A 26562-nucleotide genomic window follows, 5' to 3' on the forward strand; every position below is an offset into this window, starting at 1 on the left:
CCAGAGCTGTCAGCATCTGAACCACAGCTATTTCCTGAGGGATATAAAACTCAACAAACTGCAAATAAACAATACAAAACATGATTTCATGCTGTCATGCTGCTGTTTCTCTAGATTGTAGCATTGTGGCAGCTCCCTGATTTACAAGTATCATTTGACACTCCCTTTTCCCTTCCAGTTACTTCTTTCTCCTGCTTTTACCCTTAGTCCATCAGCTCCCTCTGTGCCTATATTCTTCCCCAGCCCCACTCCCAGGATTCTGGCTCTCAAGGTCACCAGGCTATAAAAATCTTTCTTGTAAAGTTCAGCAGCAAGTTAACCTTCCCTGTTCTCAAGAGTTTAACACTGTCAGTGGCTCTCCCCGCCAGTGTTGGCTATGCTTGATCATCTTCTCTCCCAAACAAGCTCTATTTGCTCACTTTGGTCAGAGGCAGACATCCTCTCAGTGTTGTCTCGTTTCCCTGATCTCATCCCCTACATTCAGGCAGCCTGCCACCACCAACCCTAGAGATTCAACCTTCTAAAAGGCTTGCAATTCATCAAGATTTAATACAGATTTAATAAAATAACATTCCTAAAAGGAGTCTACAAGCCATAGTATGATTTACAAGTACAAGATATCAGTATGGGCATAATCATTTTATTTCATTTCTGTTCCCTGTTGAACAGAAACTCTTGTTCAAACTCTTATTCCAGTATTTAAATCCTTCTATAATCTGGACTCACTTTAAATCTCCAACTGGATCGTGATTGCTATTTTATGACAGTCCCTGGAAATCGAATATATCCTTTCGTCTAAAAATCTTTCTTTAAAAATGCAGCACTTGAACCACCTTCCCCAAGACCTTGACCCAGATTAAACGGAGTTTTAGCCATTCCAGTAACCCCTTGGGCAGAATTTTAATTAGTTTAACAGACACGTGCATTGCAGAGATCTTTATGTCGTTTCCATTTTCCTGCTTCTTTATTTTCTAATTTGTGTTTGCTTACTTCCCAAATTAGCACAAGTAGGGTTCATGTCTTAATATGGACGTTAGTGACCAACAGCTCACTACTGATGACAGATTAGTCCCACCTCCCTCACTTTTTAAAATATACAAATATCAGAGTAGTATTCCTATACACTCACCCTTGGTGTCTCCTCCAGCGGGTCCAGTGATGAGAGAGTTACTAAGAGTATTTAAAAGCCTCATTTCAACTCAGGAGCAAGAAATTCATCTACCACTGACAAAAACAGCTTCAGAATAAATTCCAAACACCCAAGTGTTATTTTCTTCACCCCACAAACCCACGAACATTATGTGACCATGACACAAGCTTGGATGACATCCCATGGTGATCAGATGATAGATGTTTTCATTGGTTTCTCCTTAAATCAGGGCTATTAACAGCAGCATGATAGTGAATGAACACCATCAGCAAAAGAGCTCAAATTGTATCTGACAAGGCTCACTTCATAAACCTCAACTATTTTCCTACTGAAGAGATGTTGTATTAAGTCAATTCTGTTTATACAACCATTATGTATTTATGTTCTCTTTAAAGATAAATGATTCTTTTATGAAGAATGAATTGCGCACAAAATACTATCTGCCTTGTAAAGACGCCAACATACACACTTAAAATACACAAACCAAACACAACCAGTTATCAATACTTCTTCCAAATATAACAAGTGGTGTACAGAATTCTCTTTTGCATAGTAGGGTGATTTTAGTGAGGAAAGCAAAATTAATAATACTACTGTTGGGAAATGACCTGAGAAATAGATTACCTGTACCTTATAATACACTAATATTTTTATCACAGAGCTTAAGATATTTTAATTCGAACTTAAACTACACTAGTGTATATAATATAAATTAGAATGATCTAACTGAATGGGCAAAAAATACCAATGTTCATTCACTCACTGAATATTTATTGGCAGGTGCTTTGATAGACAAGGGAATATGAAAAGACACTGTCTCTCCAATCTCAAAGTCTTAGGGAAAACAGATACACAATCATAAAGACAACCACATGTTAACTACTATAATTATTCAGTAGGCTTTGCTTGGAAACACCCATAATTAAAATTTGGCAAATCATAAAAAGGGTATGATAGAGATCTATTTATACTGACTGGGGTCATCTCCAAATCAAAAAGCAGTATGTAGGGGCGCCTGGGTGGCGCAGTCGGTTGAGCGTCCGACTTCAGCCAGGTCACGATCTCGCGGTCCGTGAGTTCGAGCCCCGCATCGGGCTCTGGGCTGACGGCTCGGAGCCTGGAGCCTGTTTCCGATTCTGTGTCTCCCTCTCTCTCTGCCCCTCCCCCGTTCATGCTCTGTCTCTCTCTGTCCCCCCCCCAAAAAAAAAAAAAAAAAAAAAAAAAACAAAAAGCAGTATGTATAAGATGATCCTATTTATGTTGAACGACAACAAACAAACCAGATTACAAGGAAAGGGTAAGGAAAAAAGATCCATCCAGAGGTTAATCATGGTTATCTCTGGGATGAGTAGAAAGGAACATGGTAAAAAAGAAAAAAAAAAAAAAAAGACTATTTACATACTTTTTACTTTACACATGAATTTTCAAAGCAATCTATACATTCCTGTAATACTTGACAGCTAAGGAAATAAATGATTAAAGCAGGTAGCACAGGAGCAGCCAGCAAAGCAAGCTGAGATGAGCTACCCATAGAAGGAAATCCAGAAAAGGGTAGAGTCATAGAAGCCACTGGAGGACAGTGTTGAGAGAGAGGGCTGGTCGACCAAATCATGAGACTGCGTAACAGAAGTGAAGGAGGACAAGGACGCCAGAAAGGACAAGCTACAAAGGAGGAGGAGTCTCTAATTTGGAATATGGCTGTTTTGATGGCACAGCCGTAGTGGAAATAAGACTGCAGCGGGGTAAAGATGGGGTGTGAAGATGGGGGTGAACAGCAGCTGTAAATCAAATGCCACAGGACAGGAAACACGCAGGAATAAAGCGAACTGGGAGCAAGCTGCCCCATCTCTTCCGTGTTGCCAAACCGGTACCAAAAAATACTTGCGGGCCACCTCCAGCATTTGACCCTTTCAAGATTGGCATTGAAGAGAAAACGTCAAGTAAAAATTCTGTTCTTAGTCTCTTTTTTTTTTTAAAGAGAGCATTTCACATGTTGCCAGGCTCAGAGCAAAGACCTGATACATAAAAACCATCCTCTCATTTTTTAAACATTCAATATTTGAACAAAAAAGTGTTCACCTTGCTTTCCTTTAAGAGTCTATACACTCACATACTCTAGTGGTAAACGTTTAATCCAAACTCTTGTATCATGCTAACATAACAGCCCTCAGCTAAATATTACCAGTGGTAAAATATGTGTTTGGGTGGGAAGCACAAATTAACTGGTAATTTCTGGAAGGAAAACATTAGGAAGGACCCAAAATTCTCCCAGAAAATATATAAACACTCAAGTTGACTTTCAGTTTATCAAATTTCCTCAGGAAAGAACTTCCCATTTGCAGCTGACTTATATTACAACAACACACCCAATAATTTCATTAGAATGTTATTTTTAATCAGTTCATCATATCGCTTCGCCTCAGGAAGTGGAAGCAAGGAGTACATAAAGTCACCAACTATGGATACAGAACATTCTGAAGTCAAAAAGCATTTTTCACTGGGAAAATAGTTAGAAAGGCACAGCATCTCCACAAAAAAAAGGTATCAACAGTTGATACTCTTACATGAGTAGACGGTCTTTGAAAAAAATCTTCATTGCAAACTTTTGAAAATTGAAAAGCATCTATTGCAAGATGTGAAGAATCTATTTGGTAATGACTCATCTGTGATAACATCATTGGCTGGGTCATTGCCATAGAATCTATTTTAAGCTCATCTCACTTTGCTCTGGTTCTCATAGTTTATTAAGAGGCAATTTGGAAGATGATAAATATTAGCGCTCTACTTTCAAATGATTTTCTCCTGACCTGACAAATACAGCCGCAGGCATGTGGAAAGAGAACTCATGTGAAAGCCCTCTGTATACTAGGCTTAACTTTTGACTGAAACTTAGGGGAAAGTCTCACCACCACCACCACCCCTCCATTTAGCATCCTATTAACACCGGGTGACATTCTTGCCCGTGTCTCCATGTCTTTGTCTTTCCATCTACAGTACATTTCTCTGTCTAGTGTCCTTTGTCTTCAGCTTATACACAGTTTTGCTCTAGCGTGCCTTTCCCAGTTCACTCCGTCTCCTCTATTTTGCCTTACCTGCTCTCATTATTTTGTATTTGTATTTGTTTACGTTTAGCTATTTTGTTTCTCTGGTCTCCTGTCTCTTCTTCCATTTAGGGCCCTTTTCCCTGCCTGCCCAAATAAGGCGGCCACAAAATGCATTCTTGTGTACCCTGACCTCTAAGGTTCTTATTTGTATCAAGTTCACAAATTCACAGGCTAAACCAGCGTGTTTGTCGGAAAATATCTTTATTTTATACTTGTGACAAAGGAACTGCTTACAATTTCCTGGATTTTTGAAAGCTCCTTCCAGCTCCCCATCTCTGTGCACTGCAGGCATTTCCTTAGACTGCCAGGCCCAACATTAGCACTCTGTAGGTTGTAAGACCTGCTAAAAGGCTGAGTCAGGAAACTATGGCCTTTGATGCGTAGGACCAGGGGTCCAGGCAACTTACTGGGATTGCTCTGGGCTGTGAGCAAAGAGGCCCAGACCATTCTGTGTCCAAGCAAGACAAAGATTCCACTCCACAAGGCTTTGGGGGAACATCCACTTCTCCATTTAGCTACTACGCTTTCAAGATCTTTGCTGAAAACAGATTTAACTGCCTCAAACAAACACCAAAGACTTAGTTTTATAATTGTGCTTCGCACCCAAACAAATCTGCAACTGAAATAACATGAAGCCTCTGGGATTTAGATTAGAGGCAGCACCATATAGACAAAGAGCACAGTTTTTATAATCAGACAGAACTGGGCTCAAATCCTAGCATTCTCTACATAGCATACCGGGCAAGTTATTCGACTTCTCAGGTTTCAGCTTTTCATCAGCAAAATGAAGATATCAATACCTGCCACGTAGGATTTCTGTGAGGATTAAATTATATGAGGTAGGGGTGCCTGGGTGGCTCAGTCGGTTAAGGTTAAGTGTCTGGCTCTTGGTTTCGGCTCAGGTCATGATCTCAAGGTACGTGAGTTTGAGCCCTGCATCAGGCTCCACCCTGACAGCTTGGAGCCTGCTTGGGATTCTCTCTCTCCCCCTCTCTCTGCTCCCTGCCCCACCACCCAACGCTTGCACTCTCTCTCTAAATAAATAAACTTAAAAAAAATTGTATGAGGCAATATAGGAGAATGACTAGCACAGCAGTAAACAGTGGTGTGACGAGAACAGAAAGCCTGCATGCTTTCAGGCTCTCTTCTGCCAGCCGCTAATGTGAATCCTGGCTTTGCCTTCCTGGTTCCTCCCCTTGACTACCCTTCTGGGAAAGTCTTGATCCTGGCCTCTTTTGGGGTATTTTATGATGCAGAATGAGGAAGGAAGGGGGAAAAGGAAGTGGGTCATGGTTAGGAAAAGTCAGTAAGTTGGTCAGCGCCGTAGGGCATGAGGAAATCTGGTGGGAGAACAAGGGATTTGAAGCATTGCTGTAGACGCTATATCCCCACCATTGCACTGACAAACAAAAGTAAAGAATTTGCTGTTTGAAATTGTCACCGCTGAACTGTATTTGTTGCACTCTAACATCATCCTGAGGCGGGATCATCTAGCTCTGGATGCATAAGGGTTAGAGTAAGTACTATATTAGTTTTATTATTGTTTAATTATCCAGACTTGGAAGTGGAAGTGGTTCATAAGCAACAGGGAAGGGGAAGTAAAAACAACCACCGCCTGCCTCATTGTAAAAGGAATGTAGGGAGGCGCTGGGAGGCTGGTGACTGATGGTCAGAGGGCTGGAGCCAGGTCCCATTACCCATCCCCGATTCATTCTGATTCTGGTGAGTCATTAGCATTTCTGTGTTTCAGTTCTTCCCTTGTAAAATGGCAGGGTGGGAGGGCTATATTATTATGGCCCAGCAGTTGACCTTTAAAAGTTTGCTGGGAGATATGCCAACAGCTGGGTCCTCCCAACTCGGACTTGTTGTACTCCTTGAACAAAAGTACGTGTGTGTGTGTGTGTGTGTGTGTGTGTGTGTGTGTGTGTGTGTAAACACATTATCTATATGTGTGCATATGCGCACACGCGCACACACACACACACACACACACAAATTCAGCAGCTGTCCCTGCACAAACAACTAATCACTGAAAAAGAAAGCCTTCAAAAGGATCATCCGGTTAATCCTGCTACATCCAAACAAGAATATCACTGAATCTAAAAAAATAAGGAGAGTTTTCTTTTCCTAAAATCTCCAAGGGAGAGGTTTACAGCTTCCGATTAATGATGTACTTGACTTTCTAACAACTCTCATAATGGAAAAGTTCCTCTTTGCTACATTTTTAAAATTGCACTCCTGCCTGCATTCTCCATCCCTCTTAACCAGACTATTTTGTTCTTGGACAGAGCATAGCATCTTCCAACAACTATATAATTTACTACGCATTAACGTTTACTGCTTATTGTCTTATTTCCTTGCCCCCAACTGGAATAAGCTGCCCTGTTCAGCGATTTATCTCAAGTACCTACAACAGTGCCTAGCTCATAAAAGGCACTTGACAAACATTTATAATTTGAAACTGAATTCTTTTGTTTAATCTTTGATGAAATCACAAATCTACAGAGCTGGAAGGCGCCTTAGAAGAGGGCTGGCAGCAATGAGAAACGAAGGATGAGAAAACTAAGGCCCCGTGAGGGGAAGTGGATTGCCCCAGGTCATACATTTTCATCAGTGCTCCTTCAACTCGGCCTCAGCACCTCCACATGGAACTGTGATCCTGGGGAAGCAGCTTGGCTGGAAGCTGGCCAATGAGCAAGGCCAAATCTGAACTTGTTTAAAGCAAAAGAGTCAGAGAGAATAAGCTACAGTATTTATTTACGGAACATAAAGTCTCATATAATGATAATAATTTGTGCATCAGTAGCTGCTTTCATCTAAGGATCTCAGAGAGCTTATGAAATTCTCAACCCACAGGGTCAGGTATCATTATCTGCTCTCAGACAATGGTGCTAAGAGGTTGGCTACCCTATGGCCTTATTGCAGGATGGTTCAAGGTCTTTGGAACTACATATCCACTGTGTGGTTTTATATTATTCTCTCCATGTCCCCATCCTTATCAATATCACAAACAGCTTGACAAAGCTACAACAACTACGGTAATCTCCCAGCTTGTTCTCTTTCTGGTGCCCCTAAAACCATTCAGGTAAATGCCAAATTTTAAACCAACGTATAGAGAAACAACACTGGGCATTTCGGGTGTTTGATCCTGTAGTATCTCCTTCAGGTCACCCAGGGCTAGGGCTTCCTGAGCTTGTGCTAGAGAAAGGCCAACCACAAGGACATCTGAGGTACACAGCAGCTTTGGGGGTTGGGGATTTTCTTCTTTCTTCACTTTACTGCCTTTGCCCCACATACCCCTTTCCATCTGTGGAAAGCAGATGAACTCTGTTGGAATTTTTACCTACCCACACAATTATAGAACTTATAGCTACCCGCAATTATTTAGGAATCACATTAAGGACCAATTAGATTGAGTCAACACAACAAGTCCTGTGGGAGAGTCCATTTATAAATGGCTTTGACCAGGTGGCATTCCTTTGAGGAATGAGGGCAACGCGGGATTCTGCATTCCCACACTGCTCTCCCCAGGTCCCTTCCTGCATGTAAGCAGGGGGCTGGCTCTTCTTTACTCCCTTGTTGAGCAAAGGTACCTGCCTAGCCAGTGCTGCCTAAATGACACCAGCGCTACAGCAGCCTCTTCACCTGCGCCAAGCTTATAGCACCAGGTCCAGGCAGAGGAACACCTGCTACAGTCTGTGGTCTGTCCTATGAGCTTCCTCTGCTTCGGCAGCCCCTGGGACCACACGGCTGACCTCGCCCGTGGGCTGGGAACTTTGCGGCTGAAATGCCCGGCCAGCATCCTGATGTTTGCTGGCACCTTGGGCTTGTGGAAACAGGCCTAGACTCAGGACTTCTCAGGGTCTTCCGAGAGGCCTGTGTTCTGTGGGATGATCTAAAGGTAAAAGCGGAAAAAGAATTCTGCGATCAAATGAATCTGTGAAACCTGGGCAGAAAAATATGTTAAACAATGGTGGTTGCACAAAGAAACTAAAAACAGAATTACCACACGATCCAGCAGTTCCAATTCTGGGTATATATCCTAAAGAACTAAAAGTAAATTCCTGAAGACATATTTGCACACCCGTGTTTATAGCAGCATTATTCCCAGCAGCCAGAGGATGGAAGCAACTCAAGTGCCAACTTGGGCTGGATGGAGAAACAAATGCGGGATGTACATACAATGGAATGTTACTCAGCCTTAAAAAGGAAGGAAATTCTCACACATGCTACATCATGGATGAGTCTTGACAACATGATGCTAAGTGAAATAAGCCAGTCATAAGAAGACAATACTATACGATTCCATTTATAGGAGATATCCAGAGTAGTCAAATTCATAGAGATAGAAAATGGAATAGTGTTTGCCAGGGATTCGGGGAGGGAAGAACGGAGTGTTATTTAAGTGTTAAGTGTTATCTTACCTCTGCTAAGATGAAAAGAGTTCTGGAGACTAGTTGAGCAACAAAGTAAATATACTTAAATTACTAAACTGTACGATGAAAATGGTCAAGATGGTAAATTTCATGTCATGTGTATTTTACTGAATTAAAAAAAAATACATTCAACAGTCATCTTTGCAGTAGGACTGATCAGAACCTTAAATGCTATTATGCATGGGGAATCCCCAAGAAGGGCATATAGCAGACAGCTTTGCCCAGCTTATCTGGCCTCGCAACCCAGTTTTTGCTGAGCATCTCATGGGACCAGTGTGCTTCAGAACAGACTTCAGGAAATGAGCTACTAAACTGGAAACTGTTAAAAAATAGGAAATCCTACTTTTTTTTTTTTTTTTTAATATTTACATCAAGGAAGGCAGGATTCCAGAGCCTGAAGCCAGATTTTCAACACAGCTTTAAGTTGCTATCATCCTCTGATTGAGGAGCACCAGACTCTATGTTCAACCCTGTCACTTATTAGCCACATGGCCTTGGTCTCAAACAAGTCACTACTTTTATCTCCTCTGATGTATGAGAATAATACTGGCTCAACCTATCTTACTGCTTTGTGGTGAAATCTAGTGAAAGAACTTGAAAAGTACCAAAGTACTATTCAAAATGTAAGACAATTACTTATTATTTTAAAAAATTTATTTTAATGTTTATTATTTATCTTTGAGAGAGAGAGAGAGAGAGAGAGAGAGAGAGAGAGAGAGAGAAAGAGAGAGAGAGAGAGAGCGCGCACACAAGAGCAGGGGACACAAAATCTGAAGCAAGCTCCAGGCTCTGAGCTGTCAGCACAGAGCCCGATGCAGGGCTTGAACCCACCAACTGTGAGATCATGACCTGAGCTGTAGTCAGATGCTTAACCAACTGAGCCACCCAGGTGCCCCCTGAGATAACTACTAAGTATTTATGCTTATTAAAGTGTAACAGACAACTTATGGCAACGTGAAGAGCTAAGAATAATATCTACAGGCACCAAACAGGCACTATGAGCATAGAGATGAAAGAGAAGGGAAAAAGGAAGAATGGTGGATTGAGCACTTGTAGTATAGCAAATAAAGAGTCTGGGAGTCAGAAAACATAGGTTCAAAAGCTGATTTTATTGCTGTCTGAACTTGGACAGGTCACTTAACCTCCCTGACTCTCAGCTTGCCCAGCTGTCAAATGAGGTGGTGGGAGATCATCTCAGAGGGCACTTCCAGCTATGATTCTATGAAATACTGACAGAGATGTCACCACGGCACCTGCATGCCTCCTCCACCAGACACTTAAGCCTGCCCTCGCCTCACTCCATGCTAGGATACAAATGTGAGCAGGCCACTGTCTGTGCTCCCTGGTGAGCCAGATGGGGCTGCTGGCCTGCAGACCAGTACGAGAAGATGAGACGGCACATGTGGGGGATGCCATGGATTTATTTCTTTCATATTATTCTCCTAGTGCCTTGCTCCAGTGTTTTTTTTTAAAAAGGTGTTTCCAAAGTATCTTTAGTGCAGTACTGACTCAACTGAGCTAAGCAGATGGTGGGGAAAAGTTGCTAACTGAACAGAAGTAAAGACTTTCACAGAAGTAAGGCTGGGCAGACCGGGGGACCCACCTTCCTGCCGGGTTCAGTGACTATTCCCAGAAAATGTGAGATGCCCAACCACTGCAGGTCAGCAGATGATAACCTGTCCCAGGCACCCTCTTGGAAGGGCAGAACGTTGGCGGTGCAGGAAGGTGGGAGAAAAGTGGCTGGATACGGACAGGCAAGGGGCCCAGGGAAAGCATCAGTCTCTGGGGGGGGGGGGGATGTGGGAGTAGGAGAGCAGGCCCCCATAGTGAAGGAGCTGGTGGGTTTTGATTTCTTGTGTGTCATGACAGAGAACCCCCAAAGGTATCCAAGGGGGCAAGTAAAAGTGTGCCTGTGTGAGGGAAGATGGAGTCCCAAATGAGTGGCAGGATGGAGGGAGTGCAGGGGAGAGGAGGCCGGGGCAGTTTAAAGGACAGGTGTTTGAGGCTTGCCCAAGGGCAGTGTTGATACATGCCAGAAGGAATGAAAGTGGTGGCTTGGCGGGAAGAACATGTGTGACCAAAGTTTATCAATATATTAGCCGTGCGGAGTAAGACAGCATGCTTCTTCCAGCTCTTGGGGAGACAGGGCAGAGGGAGAAGCCGATGACCAGCTGTAATAACTGAAGAAATTACCAGGTGAGCTGGAAAAGGGCTCTCTGCTTCTGTAACGTTTAGACTGACCTGGTAATGAAGACGTTGAATAAAAATGTCCTTTGAAGAAAAGGTAACAATGAAAATGAATTTGCAGACATGGGCAGGGGAGAGACTAGACATGGGGATGTGCAAAACAGAAGGGGCTATTTATTCAATCTGCTTTAGATCAAGGATTCATCTTTTTGGGTCCATGAAGAGGTGCCCAGGAAGTCCACAGACCTCCCGAAGTATCACACTGTATCTCTGTTTGTGTGTATGTGTGCACACAGTTTTCTTGATGGAGGATTTCTCTAGCTTTAATCTGCTCTAAAAGGCCCCCAATCAGTAGGTTAAATGGTCTTAAGATCCTCAATATCATACGGAAAATTTCTCTCCTACCTGCTTGACAAATCTGCCATGTCAGAGCACATTAAGAATAAGGTGTTAAAACTGTATGTATTACAAAACTTAAGAGCCAAGGAATACGGGGCACCTGAGTGGCTCATTTGGTTAAGCGTCTGACTTTGGCTCAGGTCATGATCTCAGGGTTCATGGGTTTGATCCCCGCGTCAGGTTCTGTGCTGACGGCTTGGAGCCTGGAGCCTGCTTTGGATTCTGTTGTCTCCCTCTCTCTCTGCCCCTCCTCTGCTCACGCTCTCTCTCTCTCTCTCAAAAAACTAAAAAATAAACAAAATAATAATAAAAAAAAAAGAACCAAGGAATAGTCGCTCTATCATCTTATCAAAATTAAGGTACATTATAACACTCTAAAGACCATTAACACTGGCAAATATATTTAACTTAAATATTTTAAATTGGCAATGTTAAAAGTACATTTAGAATTTTGCAAGTGCATTCCTTGCAAAAGGCTTACTATGTCTATAGTATTTTTTTTTTAATTTTTTTTCAACGTTTATTTATTTTTTGGGACAGAGAGAGACAGAGCATGAACGGGGGAGAGGCAGAGAGAGAGAGAGACACAGAATCGGAAACAGGCTCCAGGCTCTGAGCCATCAGCCCAGAGCCTGACGCGGGGCTCGAACTCACGGACCGCAAGATCGCGACCTGGCTGAAGTCGGACGCTTAACCGACTGCGCCACCCAGGCGCCCCTGTCTATAGTATTTTAATACAAAAGTACCTGGATCTTTAATATTCACAGCTAGATTCAAAGACCTGCCAAAAAAGTTATTAGAACTACTTTTAACAGTCATGACCCCTATTCCCCCCAAAAGGATGTTATCAAGTACACTGTGCAATAACGACTATAAACACATGACATGCCTGTTACTATAAATAAATATTGCACATTCTCCCAACCCATTTAATTACCATTCACCTAAAGCAGTGCAATTAAAAAACTGTTGAATTCTGAAAATGGGAAAAGCCCTCTTGTCTCTCTTAGGTAGTTTTACAATCCTAACAATAGACTTAATGAAGCCTTTTAAAACAAGGACGATTACATTAAAATGACCGGGGCATGTAAAAATTCATTACATAGATCCTCCTGCTGTCTGATGGATTAAATGCCTCATCACACCCTAGAGAGAAGTAAGAACAAAGAAAAAAGAAAAATCACAACTTTCTGAGTGAACATCTTATGCCTGAGATTTAATCCGGCCCCGTTAATCACTCAGGACCACTCTACACCCAAAGTGCAAAGGAGATATGCTTGCTATCAGATAAATTATGAAATGGCCCTAAGAGTGCTGTACGGCTTACTGAATACAAACTGACATTACAATCCACATCTTGATGATGCCAGACAACAATTATCCAAGTTGATACAGCTTTTTCCCTTGAGAAATGATAAGAGCTACAAAAACAAAATCCACTCCCTGGGGAACCTTCAGGGACTGTTAGCACCCATTACCCTTAAGTACCCTCAGAGATAGCACCAACTGACAGTTTTGTTAAATTTATCTCTAAGTTGTTTTAAGTTTTTCTGTTACTATTACGCATAGAATTGTTTCTTTGGCTTCATTTTCCACCTATTAGCTGCTAATATATAGAAATACAATTGATTGGGGCGCCTGGGTGGCTTGGTTGGTTGAGAACATCAGACTCTTGATTTCAGCTCAGGTCATGATCTCAGGGCTGTGGGATCGAGCCCTGCATTGGCCTCCACACTATGCATGGAGCCTGCTTAAGATATTCTTTCTCTCTCTCTCTGCCCCTCTCGTGCTTTCTCTGAAAATAATATTAATAATAGTAATAATAATAATTGATTTGTGTGTATTGACCTTGTATCCTATAACTTTTACTAAGTTCACTTATTTGTTCTTTCTAGAAGTGGTTTTATACATTCCTTAGGATTTGTCTATGTAAACAGTCATGTCACTATAAGTAAAGAGAACTTTACTTCTTCCCATCCAGTCTGTGTGCCTTTCATTTCTTGTTCTTTCTCTATTCCCCTTCTTAAAGGGCTACAATGGCTTATTTCACAGGCAAGGAAACTCCTGCCACTTTATTCCAGTTTGCTTCATGCCATTTTTGACCTTTGTAGAGCCATGAAGACTGCACCATGGGAAGCTGTGGCCTTACCAGAAAGATCTTGATCCCACCAAGCCATCCACAGAAAACAGGGGCTTAGATTCAGAGCCTCAAACTTGAAGGAACAAGAACTTATAGTTGATTTCCTATAGTTCAATTACTTGTACCTCTCAAGATGCTGACACGTTAAAAAAAAAAAAAAAAAAAGACGAAGAAGAAAGAAAAGAAACACCCAAAGGAATTAATGAATTTTTGGACTTTTGAGCCAGAAGGGTCCTTACAGATTAAACCTCTCCTCTTATAACAAAAGTCAGGCTCAGCATGTCCAGCGACTAGTACAATGCCAGCTGGAGGCCGACATAGAGTCTGCTATTCCAAACAGGACATGAATTGGGAGGGCACAGTCCTGGATTCTAGCCTTGAGTAGGTCAGGAATGTATTCCTGTCTATAGACTGTAAGTCAAAGAGTCTAGAGGAGATCTCAGATAATCTGAGTACTGGTCCAAGTAGATGGCATGACTTGGGCCCACGTGAATATGAGCATCTTTTTTGGACCTTTGCTAAGAGTGTACCCTAAACCAGGGCAAGATGACATTTTCCAGTACCTGGCCAATCTGTAGCTAGTTATTACTATTAAGAAATGAGTTTAAAAAAAAGAAAAGAAAAGAAAAGAAAAAGAAATGAGTTTTCAGGGCAACTGTCTGCCTCAGTTGGTAGAGCATGTGACTCTTGATCTTGGGGTTCTAAGTTCGCGCCTCACTTTGGGTGTAAGGATTACTTAAAAATAAAATAAAATAAAGAAAGAAAGAAATGAGCTTTCCTCTTCCTATCTGAATAAACTTACCCTGAAATAAGTTAAAAACTAGAATCTTATACAGCATCTCTGACCCTGTTTAAACCAACTGCTGAACATGATCATCTCATATCATCATAACATCTTAGGGCTCACAGATAGCCCCTGGGGATCCTGCTAAATCTTCTCTTATATATTTTTTGTATCTTTCTCTTAGAAGAACTCGGCAGAGTCAGGAAAATCACCAGCCTGTGAGCAAGCCTATAATGTGTTCCCTCTTTGCTAACCAAGGGATGTTAATAAGGATGTCCTCAGAGCGCCTGGGTGGCTCAGTCAGCTGAGCCTCTGACTTCGGCTCAGGTCATGAGCCCGTAGCGGACAAGTTTGAGCCCCACATCGGGCTCTGTGCTGACAGCTCAGAGCCTGGAGCCTGCTTCAGATTCTGTGTCTCCCTCTCTCTCTGCCCCTGCCCTGCTCATGCTCTGTCTCAAAAACAAATAAACATTAAAAGAAAAAAATAAGGATGTCCTCAAATTAGCAAGCATTATTTCTGTCAATCAAATATATATATTTGAACAGCTGAAATTCTAGAACTTTTAGGAAGTCCAGTTCTTCAAATTTCCCCTCCTGTCACGTAAGGCCAAGCATTCTTACTCACCAATCACTTCTCTAAAATAACCATCAGTTGTCACTGCTAAAACAGAAGTTCCAAGAGGTCAAAAGTGTTTACTGACATCAGAATGAGGCCCCAACTGGACGAAACAGAAATGAGATAATAAAAGAGCATCACTCATGGCTCTTGGGTGTGTACTGGGCAAAGCTTATTTCACCAGAGAAGGGGAAGCTGAGAGGGTAGGAACCACCACACTAGCTACTTGCACTGGGGACAGGGCCGGGGCCTGCTTGGGAATATTACCTCATTTGACTAGCAAAAACTGTAGGGGGTGGGGGTAGATATAACCTCTTTAGCTCCTGAGGAAGCTAGTTAAGTAGATTGCCCAAGGTCAAACAACCAGTTAATGGCAGAGTGGCAATTTGAATCCAGATTGATCTCTCTCTCTTTTTAAATTATTTTAAGTACATTTATTTATTTTGAGAGAAGAGAGAGTGAAAGCAAGCAGGGGAGGGGGAGAGAGATTCCCAAGCAGGCTCCATGCTATCAGCACAGAGCCTGATGTGGAGCTTCACGAACTGTGAGATCATGACCTGAGCTGAAACCAAGAGTCGGATACTTAACTGACTGAGCCACCCAGGTGCCCTCCGATTGATCTCTCTTAAGTCCATCCTTTTAATTAATTTTATTATAAAAGTAACATAAACATATTAACAAACACTGAGACAAAAATCCCCATGATCCCATAACCCAAATACAATGTTAGCATTTTGGTATAATTTTTGAAGGCACTTCCCACACATGCATTGTGCTTTGCAGAACTATGATCATCATATTCCACAATTTGGTATCCTGCATTTTTCTACTTAACAAGGTAGCCATCTAACTTATTTGACAAATTTTCTAATCATTTTCATTAATATATTATATTCCATGGGTAGACATGTCATAGTTTACATAATGAAACCTCAAACTGTGGAACATGGAGGTTCTTTCCAGTTTGGGGGGCAAAGCATGGTGTTATTTTGAGTATACCATGCTGCCTTCCTAAATATGTATGGTCACCACTGAACGTTTCGGATAGACAATGCCAATCAACAGATGATAAAAACTGTGATTAAAGGGGCGTCTGGGTGGCTCAGTTGGTTAAGCGTCCGACTTCGGCTCAGGTCATGCTCTTGTGGTTCGTGAGCTCAAGTCCCGTGTTGGGACCTTGTGCCGACAGCTCAGAGCCTGGAGCCTGCTTTGGATTCTGTGCCTCTCTTTCTGCCCCTCCCCGACTCACGCTCTGTTTCTCTCTTGTCTCTCAAAAATGAATAAACGTTAAAAACAATTTTTTTTTTAAAACCTGTGATTAAAATATTTTGAAAATGCCACCATCACTGAGCTCTTAGCCCTAGAGTCAAATAAATCTGATGAATGCTATTAATGAAGGGTGACCCAAAAATAACAAGTTAAAAAGAGCCACACTTCTGAAGCTCCAGAGAACATGTGCTGTGAATGGTTTATGCTCCACTTTCAGTTTCCTAGGAATGCCAACAAAAGAAGTTATCCTCACTAAAATCTAGATTTGGAAGAATGAATTCTTTGAAAACAAATCCGATCACCTGTATGTGCCAGAGTGGTCAGAACTTACAAATGAGACCAACACGCTCACCCAGGGCTGTGTCATATTTCATAGTTAATTTGCTACTCAAAATGCCATACACCCATTTTTCTCAGGTCAAGTGAGTAACAGCAGAGCAGCTCTGAGTTTTCATCAAATAACCCTCTGAAGTAAAAGAAACAGCAATGTCAAACCCTGTGCAAATTTACTGAATTTATGAAGTATAAAGTATGGCTGTCATAAAAATCGCCTATGTTTGGGGGAGAGTAATATCCAAAACATTTGTGTGCCTCTGTGTGGACGTCTGCTTTGAAAACTTTATTAGGATCCGTGCCACCCAGTTTGACGTAGAAACAGCACACTTAAATGCCCGGAAGCATCTATCTGCTCCCCAGATATAGCACTAAAGATTACTGCTGATCAGGGAAAACTGAGTGCAAATGGAGAGAACTGGGTAATTCATTCCTACTGAGATGGGATATACCACTTAATGACAACTTGACTACAGTCCATGCAAGATAATCTTCCAGCCTTTCACTGTACCCACAGTGGTTATTTAAAACCTAAACCTTCTTCTTCTTCATATCCCTAGCTCTCTCTACCCCACACTTAGATGGGAAGTTGTACTTCATCAGCCCCTAATGATATCCCTTTCCTCTGCAATGTTTAGCTAATCCTGCATTTCATCTTTCCTTTAGACTTCCCCTTCTCTTAGAAGTTAATCTGTTAACTCATGGGAATGTCAAATGGAATGTACAAATATCACCACTTTGGAAAACAATTTGGTATTTTTCAGTAAAGTTGAAGGTGCGCATACTCTAAGGCTCCAAAATTCTTCTCTTATGCACTTATCCTAGAGAAACTGTTTGCAGCAGGATGCACATACAAGAATGTTCAAAGTAGCACTGTTTAAAATAGTGTAAAATTGGAAATGACCCAAATGTCCATTGAGCAGTGACTGAATACTGTCATAAAATGTGGCATGTTCATACAATGCAAGACCAGATAGCAGTGGAGATAAGTGAATTTCATGTATGTCACTTCATGCACCAACAGAGATGAATCTTTAAAAAGATAATCGATTGGGGTGCCTGGGTGGCTTAGTCAGTTAAGCATCCAACTCTTCATATCAGCTCAGGTTGTGATCTCACGGCTGTGGGATTAAGTCCCCTGGTGGGCTCTATGCTGAGTGTGGGGCCTGCTTGGGATTTTCTCTCTCTCTCCCCCTCTTCCTCTCGTGCTTACGCTCTCTTTCTCTCTCTCTCTCTCAAAATAAATATACATTAAAAAAAAAAACCAAAAACAATTGAAAAAAAAAGCAATTGGTATAAGAATTCCACACACACACATATACATACACACACAGCCCAAGACAAATAAAACTTAATAATAGATTACATAGGGAAACATACTTACACAGAAAAGGCAGGAAATGACAAACACAAAATTCAGAACAGTGGTACCACAGAGAGGAGTATGGCCAGGGAGGAACACATAGGGATTTGCAAAATACTGGTAATATTCCAGGTCTTATGCTGCAGGATGGGTACCAGGTGTTGTATTTCTCTTACTCTCTCTTTCCCTCCACTCCACTCTCTGTGTATGCATATAATGGACACACACACACACACACACACACTTCTTTGTATGCATATATATATATTCCTTTGTAGACATCATCATCATCATCATCATCATCATCATCCATGTTACTCTGAGCCCTGGACCCACCTTCCTTAGCGCCTCCTTCCTGGCATTCTGACCCTGTGTGGAGCCCTCAGCTCAGACCTTTGTCTTAGACTTGAGTGCTTTCTCTGTCCAACTCCAATCAAACATGACGACCACTGAAGACCCAACATGGCGTCCTTTATTCTCTATACAGACTCACATGAGCATTCATCCAGGCCACCATTGATGGTCAGGTAAACTCTGGTAATGCCTCGCTCAGAAGGTGGTGTGAATTGCACTGCAGGGGGACCTGAAACACCACTCAGAGTGCAGTGGCTCTTTGCTCTGTTATAGCAAGGAGTTCAAGGCAGTTCTAGCAGTGCTCGCCTCGATCTCCTACACCTGACCCAACCACAGGGTGTCTGTGTTCCTGGGAAGCTTATCAAGTTTCCCCCACTGCGTTGCTGCTAAGCAGCCCGACTTCCCCAAGCCACCCTTTCTTCCTTCCTCCAAAATAATTTCAATTCCACCCATCTCTCAGACACCCAGGCTCCCAACCTTAACAATAGTTCTGCATCTTCTTACCTTTTTTAAGGGTGGGCTCTGAGATTACTTTTCTGCTCTAACTGCAGTTAGAAGACCTCCTCAGGAGCCCCTGATCTTGGTACCATGGCCTTAATTTAGACAAAATAAGAATTCTTATTGAATTTATTCTACTTAAGTAATGTTTAAGCTACAAGTTTTACCTATTTCCTACTCAAAAATCAAAACTGATAAATTATTTCAAAAGCAACTGAATTTGGCAAACAGTTGTTTTTGTTTTTAACACTGGTTTTTCTCCCTTATTTAAGTAGACTACTTGTGGAAAAAAATACCTAAATTTTAACCACTGTCCTAGAGATCTGAGTTTAGGAGACTTGATTTTCTTCAGAAATGTTTCATACCATCTGTACTGTAACATAAAAAAAAAAAAATCTCCATTTTCACCTTAATGGGACAATTTTCATTTGATCACAGAAAACATGCTAGGTGAGGAATGAATATGAAAAAAAATCACAAGAAAAGTCAGGAAAGGTTGGTTTATGCAAAGAGGTGCTGGGATACCGTGAAGCAAACCCTACCCTCAGCCCATGAGGGGCACGACACTATGATACAGTCAGGAGGCCGAGCTCCGTGGATGTCTCAACAGCAGATGCTGAATTCAGCAATAAACATTGGAACTGAAACACAGGTCTGAACTTCCAAGCCAGCAAAGGGGATTCCAAAGTGAAAGGTAACAACCTGACTCAGATCTGATTGTGGGAAAAGAGAAACAAAAAAAAAAGAGGCCCTTTGGAGAAAAGCATCAGAGTTGGCCCAAGTCCATCAATTTGGGCAAAGAGAGCTTTCAATAATCATGGAGCCAGGAGATACAGTGATATAAGAGAAAACACAAAACTCTGTCATTCGCCACTCGAATTTGAATAGAGATACAGCAATGGATACTTATGGGTTAAAGCATCAGGTAAAATACCGGCTGCCTAAATTTACATACAAACAAGCCGATGGCATGCAGTGATTTGGGCTTTTGCCCCCAAAAGAAAATATAAAACAATTTCTATATTCCAACAAAGAGCAAGTAATTTAAAAAAATTTTTAATGTTTATATATTTTTGAGAGAGACAGACAGCATGAGCAAGGGAGGGGCAGAGAGAGAGCTTGAGTTTTTTAAAAATGTTTTTAATGTTCAAAGAGCAAGTGATTTTATTTTATTTTTTTAAATTTTTTAATTTTTATATATTTTTAAATATATGAAATTTATTGTCAAATTGGTTTCCATACAACACCCAGTGCTCATCCCAAAAGATGCCCTCTTCAATACCCATCACCTACCCTCCCCACGCTCCCAAAAGAGCAAGTGATTTTAATCATGCTCTATGGTATTTACCCAAAGGAGCTGAAAACTTACGTCTATGCAAAAACCTCTACACAGATGTTTATAGAGTGTCTTTATTCATAATTGCCAAAATTTAGAAGCAGCCAAAATGTTCTACAGGAGGTGAATGGATAAATAAGCTGTGGTATATCCAGACAATAGAATATTATTCAGTGTTAAAAAGACATGGGCTACCAAGCCATGAAAAGACATGGAGAGAATTTAAATGCATATAACTAAGTGAAAGAAATCAATCTGAAAAGGCTACATAGTGTAGGATTCCAAATACATGACATTCTGTAAAAGCCCAACCACAGACACTGTAAATAAAGATCACTGGTTGCCAGAAGTTAGGGGCAAGGGAAGGATGGACAGGCAGAGCACAGAGGATTGTTAAGGAAGTGAAAATACTCAGTCTAATGGTGACTACACACGATTGTACATTTATCCAAGCCCATAGAGCATATAACACCAAGAGTGAACCCTAATGTAAACTATGGACTTGGGGTGATAATGATGTGTCTATGTAGGTTTATCAACTATAACAACTGTACCACTCTGGTGGGGATGTTGACAGTAGGGGACACTGTGCATGTGTGGGGGCAGGCATATATGGGAAATCTCTGGGCTTTCCCTTCAATTTTACTGTGAACTGCTCAAAAAAGTAAAGCCTATTTTAAAAAAAACCCCGAGGGGCGCCTGGGTGGCGCAGTCGGTTAAGCGTCCGACTTCAGCCAGGTCACGATCTCGCGGTCCGTGAGTTCGAGCCCCGTGTCAGGCTCTGGGCTGATGGCTCGGAGCCTGGAGCCTGTTTCCGATTCTGTGTCTCCCTCTCTCTCTGCCCCTCCCCCGTTCATGCTCTGTCTCTCTCTGTCCCAAAATAAATAAACGTTGAAAAAAAAAATTAAAAAAAAAAAAAACAAAAAAAACAAAACCCCGAAAAAACAAAAACCAAAAAACACAACAACAACAACAACAAAAAACCAAGTGCTTTTTCCTGTCTTGATACCTCTTACCCTGTTGGCTCTGAAATTGTTTCTGAAGCTTTTTCCTTCGAAAAACATTACATAACGTCTTGTTGTTTCATTTACTACCTAGAGAACATGGAAGCCTAGCTATATTTTCCTCTAAGCCACTGTAAAAATAGAAGAAAGAAGTTACGGGGCACCTGGGTGGCTCAGTCAGTTAAGCGTCCAACTTTGGCGCAGGTCATGATCTCACGGTTCATGAGTTCGAGCCCCACGTCAGGCTCTGTGCTGACAGCTGGGAGCCTGGAACCTGCTTCGGATTCTGTGTCTCCTTCTCTCTCTCTGCCCCTCCCCTGCTTGTGCTCTGTCTCTCTCTCTCTCAAAAATAAATAAACATTTAAAAAAATTTTTTTAAAGTTACATGATTGGCTAGTAGCCAATATTTATTAATACCAAATATGAGAAAATACAGTAAATATTATGGTAACTGTCAAAAGTCTTTTTGTTCTTCCAATTCATGGGTCATACATGAAAAACAGCACTCCTGACATTTTGTCAGTGAGGCCTCTCCCATCCCTAAAACTTCACTGTGGATCACCGTGAGGACTTCCAAACTTTGTGAGTAGGTTTCACAAGTTATTTCATGTTCAATACCTGAGGGCTGTTCAAACTTTTCCCAATGATCAAATTTACTTTTTTGCAATAAGCATCACCCTGATGCACCTCTCTGGTAAAGGAAACAATGTTTTTCTCCCTTATTTAACAACTGTATAATAGGCAAAGTTTTTTAAACTACTGCTTCCCATACCACCTGTTTAGGACTACTTTTCAGAACATTCCTCCAAAGATCAACAAAATCATCTCCCCAACATGCATGCACGCGCACACACACACACACACACACACACACACACACACAGGTCCCATCTGTTTTAAATTACTGTGGCACTAAGTCTTGATGAAGAGCAGTAGAAAAAATAATGTCGTGGAAAGAAATGGGGCTTCCCTGGCCCATTCTTCTAGCCCAAGTCTCTGCCCCATGTCACACCTGGAAGTGACCCAATCCTTGGCCGGTACTGCCCGGAAGAAAGAGGGGACGACAAAAAGACGTTGCTCACTCCCATCTGGGACCCTCCTGTGTCACCCTACCTGCACCCCGCGGCCCCCCTCAGACACTCACCAACTGTTGCACCTCTTCCCTCGACCATCTGCCTCCTGCGCAGCCAGCATCACACGGCTCTTCGGTGGCACAGCAGGACTTACTCAGGCCCCTGAGGCCCACACACTCTTTCCACTACATCATGCTGCCTTGTGACTGACCCTGAAACCACCTCACTTGGTCTTGGCAGTCTTATGTGGAAGGACTATGCAAATAGATGAATTGTTGTCTCACCCCCTTCTTCTGTTAACACAAACGATCCACAGGGCATCCCACTTCCCTTCCTTCACTTTAGACACGGACTACACTCAGTCGTGGTATGTTTCACAACTTAATGAACACCCCTACATCTTCCAAGAAGCAGCCTTATGCACCCGACAGTGGGGCCTGCTCTTCGCAGACCACATAATCGGCAAAGGAGGCCTCTTTAGTAGAGGCTAACCCTAGAAACAAACATTAGGGCTCCACATCTGAATTCGGGCTTCTGGTCTCACCTCAAGAATCACCCACAGGCTAACACCCACAAGCGTGTTACGGAAAGCAGGGCTCAGGACTGACACCCACTGACATCAGTGAGAACAAGCGGGGACCTCCGCCCTCAAAGCTGTGAATAACCAAGCACCCTACCAACTCTCCCTTCCTGAGGCACTGCCCTATCTCAGGGCATTTTCACAGGACCGTCAGAGTAGATTATAGACACAGAGTACCTGGATGTCAGCAAAGCATCTGACAGTCAGTCATTCAAAGCATAGCTGAGTGAGAAGGGAAACTCTGGGCCAAGTGACAGTTCAGTTTGAGGGCCTCAGAGGTAACTGAGCAACCACACCCAGGGGTGCTAACATCACAGAAGAGCAACACTGGCTTGGAGGGAGGTCCTTGCACAGTGGGGCTTTGTAGGTTTATCCCTGGTAACGTTTTCATTGAGATGTGCTTAAGGGGATCACAAATAATTCACGGCTGAGGGGACAATTAATGAGAGGAATGAACAGAGATCTGAAAACATTTCAACAGGCTGGAATACTGCCAACACTGACCAAAACAACAACCAAAAAAGAACGCAAAGAATTAACAGAGATAAAGCCCTACTTTTAATGGTAAAAAATCATTTGTGCATATATAGGAGGGGGTCATCGCCTGCCATACACCCTCTAATCTGCTTAGCTGGGACGACTCAGCCCTATTCACAAGTTCTGCCATGGGCCCCTGACCCCAGGCTCTGAGTGGGTGAAGCTCCAGGCCTCAGATACACATCAGTCCTGTGACTCTTGACTTCAGACCGGGGGCTTCCTTTTACTCTCTGGTCTCAAGCTCCTGTCTTGGGCCCTCCCCTGTTTTGGCAGTGGACTCTAACTCGTCCTTCTGGACTCAACTCTTCAATCAGCTTCCTGGCTGGAGTCTCATCCCTGTACACCAGTGCTCCTATCTACCCCTTGGCCTGCTCAGCTGGCCAGTTCCTCTGCCAGACATCTGTCCACCTAGACTGCCACTGATGGAAGACTTTCTCCAGTTTTATGCCTCACCTAACTGTCTATGTCCTAAGTGCCCCCTGTTTGCTGCTGGTCACACCTCCATGAGCATGCCCCAGCCTGTGGATGTATCTGTTCTGTGAATCCCTATCTGGAATCTACTCGGGGTCCCAAGCTGATCCCATACCGCTACTGATAGAAACTCGGCTCTTCTATCTGGTAGGGGCAAAAGGTAGAGGTTGGAAGCAATTCGTATTTTAAAGTCTTAAGGATTTTTGTTGAACCCACGTTCAGTGCAAGCCGGAAGTGCAACAGAGTGGAGATGTGACCTTGATTCGCCTAAGGGTAACACATAATGATGCAGAAAACACGTGCATCTCACAAGATCCAACAGTCAGGGGTACAGCCCTTACCCTATGCTGGGCAAGTTACCTCAGAAGTACTGTTCGTGTCTGAGAGCTATGTTCTTAGAGAGACAATGATACAAAGGAGATACCTCCAGGGGGGTGTAACCAGAACAACGGGATTTCTGATATTAAGTAATGTGAGTACTTGTAAGAACCAGGGCTGCTGGCCGAGAAAAGGGGGGATTTGCAGGGATGGAGTTCTCAGGTGCTTTGAGCTGCCACATGAAGGATGGCTGAGGGGCTTATACGGCGAGACAGCTTGGGGTCAGCAGCGGAAGAGGTGGACTGAAGCAGTAAGTGCTGGTCCCATCTCCGCTCCTGACTTGAGTGACCCTGTATCTTGGGCCTCAGTCTCCCCCTAAGACTGGAAGGCTATGATTTTGAAGGCTCCTCCCAGCTCTCAGAGCCCATGATTCTTCATCCTTACATCAACCCCAATCTGAGAAAGAAGATAGGCATGGCTTTGCCTGTTCTGAGGCCTGGGAGACCAGATGGGCTCTTAGGTCTCCTGAGGGGCCCCTTCTAGGAAAATCAACCCCACTGAAATAATGTGTGAAACCAGTGGTAATAAGCTTTATGTTTCAGGAAATGAAAAATGTAGAAATTGTCAAAGAGAAGACAGAGGCAGAAAAATGTCCACTTCTCTTCCCCAAGACATGCACTTCCCAATCTCTGCAATCTGTGACTGTCCCCTCACACAGCATGATAGAGTATGATAAAGTTAAGGATCCTGGGAGGAGCAGTTTATCCTGGATTATCCAGTGAGTTCTAAAAGCCATCACAGGCATCCTTACAAGTGGGATGCATGGGAGATGTGACACAGACACACACAGAAGAAGACAATTTGAAGGCGGAGGCAGAGACTGGAGTGATGTGGCCCCAAGTCAAGGGAATGCCTGTAGACACCAGGAGCTGAAAGAGGCAAGCAGTGGGGTTCCTCCAAAGCGTCTGGAGAGGATGCACCCCTGATACCCCAATAGTGGACTCTGACTCCTAAAATCATGACAGAATAAGTCTGTGGTTTTAAGCCATCAAGTTTGGGGTCACCTGCTACAGCAGCCACAGCAAACTAATACTAAGGTTTTCTGCTTGAACTTTTGTTGTAGCCCAGTGTGGGCAGTAATAACCTTCTTTAAGGGCAAAGCTTGAATTTTTATGTATTTTTGATGGCCTATTCCATACTATCTCAAAACAGGTGCAGCTCTGCTTTTAAAAGTGTTTAGGGGCAGTGACAAAGGTATCTTCTAAGCCATTCTTTACACATATTTTACTAATAATGTCTCCTCCACAGGAGACTGCAGCAGACAGTATGTCTATGCAAAAGGCAGACAACCAAATGATTCCAGCCTCTACCCAGCAGGCCTGGCTGCAGGGCAAGAGATTATGCAGCCCCTCTCGGCTACAGGAGAAAGCCTACAGAGTTGGGGGGGGGGGGCGGTCTTGTTTCTCCATTGTAATGCAGGCTGCTTTTCTCCCAGCAATGTCCGGCTCCCCCCTTGCAGATGATGAATGCTACTAAGATGAGGACAAGAAAATGAACCCCAGCCTAGGGACAGGCCACAGAGTGAGTGTCCTGCAGGCCTCCCTCGGACTGCCATCCCACAGGCACCACCTGGTGGGACCAGGTCAGTTTTAAAGAGGCGGTTCCCCTTTAAGTTTCTAATTTCTTTTTGATCAAAACATCGTTCCTATTTTTAAAACCACACATAAGGGTGAAAGTCCTTTAAATTTAGAGAAGAGAAAATGAAAGATGCGTATGAAATTACCAGTTAAATTACACGAGGCTGGTGATGATTCATTTGTCTTCTGCTCTTTTGGGCTTCAGTACAAGAGAACATCCACTGTGGAGTGGAAACAGAAGGGTGCTCCAGGTCTGAGGGCCACTTGTGGATCCTGTCACTTCTTGATGTGAGTCTTTGGGCAAATCATGTCACTTCTGTTGAGCTGCATTTCCCTCACATGTAAAACAGGGCAACTGAGGAAGAGAACATGTGGCCTAGGACACTGGTGAGCCCCCGGGTGTTTATTCATGTTCAAGGGACAAATGAATTATGTGTTCTGCATCCAAGGCTAGACAATTCAACCCTAATGTTTGAACTCTTTCCTTGAATCACAACATAAATTTTTTTTTATCTGTAGCTCTCCCAATGGTCATCACTGCCTGCCTGAGTTCATAATGTCTAGCAAGAAGGATCTTTTGTGATCTTGGAAATTCAAATTGGCAGAGGGCGTGTTGTTTCTTCTACAGCGGCAGTTTTACAAGCCAGAGATTTATATAAAAGAAAGTTGGTCAGTTATCATGGGTGATGCATAACAACTGCTTTTGGTGCACGACTAAAACTGTTTGCTCTTCAACCTAAAAGAGAACTCTGTGCAAGTTCCTCCCTCCCAAACAACCCCCTCCCTCGCACCCAAGCCATTCCCTTTTCCTGATCCCTGGTCACCCCCAGCCTTTCCTTGGGCATAGAGAGGCTGGTCTTTCCCCATGCCCAATCTCCTCCAAGAGAATGGGTCAATCTGTATGGAGGCTGGGGCAAGGCGTGGCTATGGGAGCCAACTGGGCATCCCATAGGCCCTGGGGCTGGCAACCCTA

General features: G+C 42.9%; 1 protein-coding gene across 5 annotated transcripts in view; it reads right to left on the minus strand.

Moving 5' to 3' along the window:
• The window catches only part of FYN (FYN proto-oncogene, Src family tyrosine kinase), a 214636-nt gene that overhangs the window by 155077 nt on the left and 32997 nt on the right, over positions 1-26562 (minus strand). Inside the window, exon 1 of one of the 5 annotated variants that reach the window (XM_030316180.1) lies at positions 22118-22431. The exons of the other annotated variants lie outside the window; for them this stretch is intronic. The gene's annotated coding sequence lies outside the window, so the exon portion shown is untranslated. Of the gene's footprint in view, positions 1-22117; positions 22432-26562 lie in introns of those variants that run through there. 5 annotated transcript variants of the gene reach the window in all.

This window comes from Lynx canadensis, chromosome B2 (assembly GCF_007474595.2).
Source record: "Lynx canadensis isolate LIC74 chromosome B2, mLynCan4.pri.v2, whole genome shotgun sequence".
Classification (NCBI taxonomy): Eukaryota; Metazoa; Chordata; class Mammalia; order Carnivora; family Felidae; genus Lynx; species Lynx canadensis.